This window comes from Grammomys surdaster, unplaced genomic scaffold, assembly GCF_004785775.1.
Source record: "Grammomys surdaster isolate TR1022 unplaced genomic scaffold, NIH_TR_1.0 100, whole genome shotgun sequence".
Lineage (NCBI taxonomy): Eukaryota > Metazoa > Chordata > Mammalia > Rodentia > Muridae > Grammomys > Grammomys surdaster.
The window spans coordinates 13545396-13550852 of NW_021604579.1; the positions used below are offsets into that span (position 1 = coordinate 13545396).

General features: G+C 45.4%; 1 long non-coding RNA gene across 3 annotated transcripts in view; it reads left to right on the forward strand.

Moving 5' to 3' along the window:
- Positions 1-5457, forward strand: part of LOC114637404 — a 54202-nt gene that overhangs the window by 523 nt on the left and 48222 nt on the right. The gene's annotated exons all lie outside the window — the stretch shown is intronic.

Here is a 5457-nt window from a genome sequence, read left to right on the forward strand (position 1 = left end):
TCTCTCTCTCTCTCTCTCTCTCTCTCTCTCTCTCTCTCTCTCTGCCTTTCTCTGCGTGTATTACCCTCTCAACTCCCCTCTCTATGCCCCAATTAAACTCGATCCTCTCTATCCTGTACTTTTTTTAAAAAGAAGGATTTCTACCACCAATTTCCAATTTCCAAAACCATCCACAGAGAAGTCGAAGGACTGCCACTGCTGGTCAGGGAGCGGACATCAGAGATGGGTTTGCATCTCACCCTTTTTGTTTTGTTATCCAGGATCCTTAACCTTACCCTGCAGCTCAGCCACTACTGCCTTTCCCTGAGTAACTAAAGAGTCCTCCTTGTATGCCTCATTCAATCGTCTCTCTATGCAGTCTCCTTAAGTATGTAATCCCAGTCATATCTATCCTTTACCTGCAGCGGGTATTATTGATGCTTCCCAGTGTCCATCCTCCCAGTTGCTGTCAGGCCTATCACCACCTCTGGAAGTGAGCCAAGTTCACAGATTCCACTGATAGCCTTGGCTCTGTTATGGGGGTTGGCATTCAGATTTTTGCATGCTCTTGGTCACTGAGCTTAGGTGGATGTAAAGAGAGGCCCTCAGATGGGCCCCAGCTTGACAGTGGAGGAGGAGGATGTTCTTGCTCTCATTCACATGACCAAGTGAGTGAGAAAACATGGCCTCCATGCCTGTTGGCATCCATGTTATGATCTGGAGATAAACTGGGATGAGGGGTGGAATGTGTCTGTCTGCAGGAGGGTGGAGGCAAGAGGATCCTTGGCTCACTGCAGGAGCCCTCAAGGGTGCAACATCAGAAGCCTCCCCATCTTTGAATCTAGTTATAGGGAGCTCATAAACTCTTTACTGCACAAGCTGGCGTGGGCAAAGTTTGCTGTACCTCATCACAAAGGGCCTTCTGGGTGACTCAAATGCCTCCTAGAGCTCTTGGAATGGCATCCAGACGCCTACCTTGCTATTAAATGCCCGCTAAACTCTAAGATCAGGGAGTGCTCAGGTCCAGGGCTGGGTTTTCATTGGCCCTGGTAGTGCTAGCCCCTGCTAAACATCACCCTAGCACGCAGAGGGCATTCTGAGTTTTTTTTGTGTTGAACAAGTAACCAGGCCTCCCTCTAGGGTGTTACCTGTTTCCTCAAGGCAGGAGGGCCCTAGAGTCTCCCTTGCTTTTTCTTCTAGAGCCACCTCTGCACATGAGCTGTGTTTTCCTAGACACCAGCTTTCTTACACAGGCAGCTTCCCATCATCAGGGAAAGGCTAGAAGGTCTAACCACGAGGCTTTAGTAGGCCTGACACCCAGGCTTCCAAGAACAGAGGCCAGAAAGGGCCAAGGTGGAGAACTTTATGAGCCTTCCCAGGAACAAGCCTGGATACCAAGTTGGAATTTTCCACTTAATCTGAGAGGGCCTTCAAGCTATTCGTGATTTGAATAGGGAGGATCCCCACGAGGGTCAAAAGAACATTTCATTCCTTCTGTGCTTTTGGCCATAACCTCAGTACTGCCTGCAGCTCTTCCCATCACCCTGTCTGCTACCTGATCCCGAGTTACTCCACTCTCTAGCCAAATTTGCCTTACTTCTCTGCAAAGTGATTTTTTTACATTTCATTTTTCACTACTTCCTTCTCCAAAATATGAGCTCTCCATGAGACCGAGGCCTTTGTCTCATCTTCTGTCGAGTATCCCATGGGGTTGGAGAGATGGTTCTGCACTGTCCTTGCAGAGGACCGCAATTTGATGCCCCAGCTCCAAGTGATCAAACATCCTCTTCTGGCCTCAGTGGGCACTGCATTCTGGTACACGTACACACACGCACGCACACACACATGCACGCACACACTCGTGCGCACACACGTACACACACACTTAAGAGACACGTCCCATATTTGGGTGACTCAGTATCCACCTTAGCAAAGGAACATTAAACTGCAGCCTCAGCAGCAGGCTGACTCCCTCAGGCAGACTCATTCCCCTCTCCCACAAGCAGCTTTCTGACCAGCACACAGTTATTTCCTTGACTGTCCTTATCAAAACAGAAGAATCAACTGTGTTTGTTTGTGGGTCCATGTTGGTTAGCAGAGGGTAACTATGCTCAGTCTCCTGGGTGACCACTTCCAGGCTGTAAATGGGCGCTGGAAGAGGGAAGGGGAGATTGACTCTCACAGGCTCTGGAAACAGTAGACATGAGAAGTAAAAGGAGAGGCAGGACCTCTCTGACTCTGAGAAACTCCCAGGTAAGTGGGGTCATTTCATCAGCAGGGAAATGGAGTTTACACTATTGTAAGCTTTTCAAAATTAGCTGTCTGGTGGAGTCTGTATCTGACCTCGGGTCCCTCTCCCTCCTTCTCCGGTTTCCAGCTTACAGAACAATGCAGCTTCCCCAGAACTTACCCGTGTATTTATAAAGTACCGACAATTCTATTCTCCAAATCAACTGGGTATTTGAGAAACCATCACAGAACCTCCAGGTTTGTTTGTCTTCTCAATGCCTCAATTATGCAGTTTAGTGAGGCCCCAGCAGCCAAGACCAGCCTGGCATTTTAAAAGATTCTCGGTACCTTTGTGCTGAAGCGGGCCTCTGGCTTCTCTCTCTCTCTCTCAATTATTACCTTAACCATGCCCGGGAGACCTAAAGAAACCGTTTATTTTGACTGGTAGATTGTTAAACTGCAGGAGGCAAGCCAGAGCCAGCCAGGCTGTGATTTCCATTGCTCCATGGGCCCAAAGCCTTGGTGCTGAGAATAGCCAAGGCCACTTCCTGCTAGAGGAGGAAATGGCAGCTTCCTCAAGTCCCGGAAATGTGGCTTCCTCTCTGGTGCCTAGCTCAGGGTTCACCCATTAGACAGTCTCTTCCCACCCCAAACCCCCGGGGACCTGGCTCCAGCATGCAAAAGACATCCTGTTTCCCTGAGGAAGTGGCCCAGATTGAGGCAGCCAACAGGGCGTTTGAGTGGGTGAGAGTAGGTAGCACAGCGGAAAGGGATTGACAGGGAGGAATGATGCTAATAATGTTATCCAATAAGAAGAAGCCCCACCCACTCCTTTGTCCTGACCCCAGAGGTCTCAGCAAACCTGCCAAAAATTCTCATGGGCCTTTAGAAGCCACGTCTTTCTGATACCTCTTTTTGCATTTTCATCTGTGTGTACATTTTTATAGAATGTAATGTGATTATGCCTGTTTGACACACGTACATCTTCTGTAACAATCAAATCCAGGTACTTACTATCTCCTCCTTGAACGGTTACCATTTCTTTGTGTTTGAAGCTCACAAATCCTGCACTTCTGTATCTTTTAAACGAAATCTACCAGTATAAGGTGTTGTGAATTGTAGTCACCCTTGTGTATTGTGAAACACCAGAATTTATTCTTTCTCTCTACCTAGACTTCCAATATCCTGTGATCTTTCATTTCAACAACGTTTCTGTTTCTGTCTCCTCTACCAATTCCCCCAATCCAAAAACTAATTCCCAGGGGCTGGAACGATAGCTCCACAGTTAAGAGTACATGTTGCCTACTGCAAAGGACCCAGGTTCAGTTCCTAGCATTCACATGGTGGTTCACAACCAACTGCTAACTCCAGTCCCAGGGGATCTGATGCCCTCTTCTGGCCTCCAATGGGCATCAGACATTCACATGATTCACATATACATTTAGGAAAAACTCTCATATCCAGTAAAATAATTTATTAATTAATTAGTTAATTAATTAAGAAAACTTAATCCTTCTCCTATGCTAGCTCTACAGATTTCAGGAGTTAAGAATGCTGCTAGGCAAAAAGCTAATACTACAGTTCAGTGCTAAAGCACTTACCTAGCATGAACAAGACCCTGGGTTCAAACTGCAGAGAGGAGGGGAAGGAGGAAGGCTGGAACAACGGCATTGTTAAGCACTCACTCATGGTCTCCGGACAGAGGGAAGCCCTCTTAGCATCAACTCTTTTCTCCTCCTCCTCTTTCTCCTCCTCTTCTTCCTCTTCTTCCTTCTCCTCTCCCTCCTCCTCCTCCTTCTTTTCTCTCTCTCCCTCTCTCTCCCTCTACACAGACACACACACACACACACACACACACACGCACACTCACACTCACACTCAAAAACCATACCTGGTAGGTAGGTTATTAAAATCTCTGAGCCTCAGCTTCTATGGGGACAAAGGCGTATCTGCTCCTCCTCTACCCCCTTTAGAGTTGTTAGATTCCATGAGACAGAGCACTCAGAGTTAGATGAAGCATTTGCCTATAGTTCAGGACTCAATAAATGGTCATTATTGTTTCCTTCTGCCCTTTCAGAAGGGGAGTGTCTTTTTCTGTCTCTTGATGAATAATGCTCAGCCTTCTCTGAAACCTTGGCACCAGCTACCACCCGTGCCCTTGGAATTTCAGTCTCTGTAGAGACAGGCCTTAGGAGGGCTTTTCTCTGAATGCTCTCCTTGTGGGCAATTGGCTTGAATAAAAACTCAATCCAGTTATCATTTATAATAATTTAATATGAACTACTTGCCAAACAATTTTTATGGCATTATCTCATATTTATGTATTTATTTATGTATTTATTTATTTATTTATTTATTTATTTATTTATACATTTTTAAAATAGTGTTAGACTTATAGAAGAAAATTTTCAAGGGTAGTAAAAAATTTCCAGATAGTTTAAATCCACTTTTTCCAAATATTGACAACACACAGTAATGTGCCACATCCCAGTTAATGGATGCATTCTAGTGTGTTTTTATCAGTCCATACCTTATTTGTTAGTATTTAATCTAATTATTATTTTTATGTTACAATATACCATTATAATATGACCTTACATTGAGTTGTCCTGTCCTTTGGGCTCCTCTAGCCTGTGACTATTTTTCAAGCTGTCCTCCCTTTTTTATGGCCTTGTGAGTTTTACAGCATACTGGTCACATCTTTTGAAGACTGCCACTTAATTAAGCATAGTCTCTTAACATGGTGATACAGGCTGGGCCCTGGCATTTGAAGGACAAACACCATAGGGTGTCACTATCAAGAGTACACACTGTCAGCCAGGCATGGTGGCACATGTTTGCAGTCCCAGCAACCTGAGAAGCTGAGGCTGAAGGATCACAGTGAGTTGGAGGTCAGCCTGGGATGCATAACGAGGTCACAGTCAACTTGATTATATAGCGGAAACTTGTCTCAAAACACCAGCACACAAAAAAGAATATATACTATCACCAGATGTAATAGCACATGTCTGAAACCCTCAGGACTCAGAAGGCTGAGATAGGAAGAGTATAGTCTTAAGTTCACCTAGGCTATAGAAAGACTCCGCTATTAAAAAAAAGAAAAGCCAAGTAATCAAAAAACAGCAGAGGAAATGCTGTCCACATGTCCTGTCACTGTCACAAAGACCCTCATTACCTAGATGAGGAAGTGTTTTCGAGGTAGCCTAACTCTGAAATCTCTCTCTCTCTCTCTCTCTCTCTCTCTCTCTC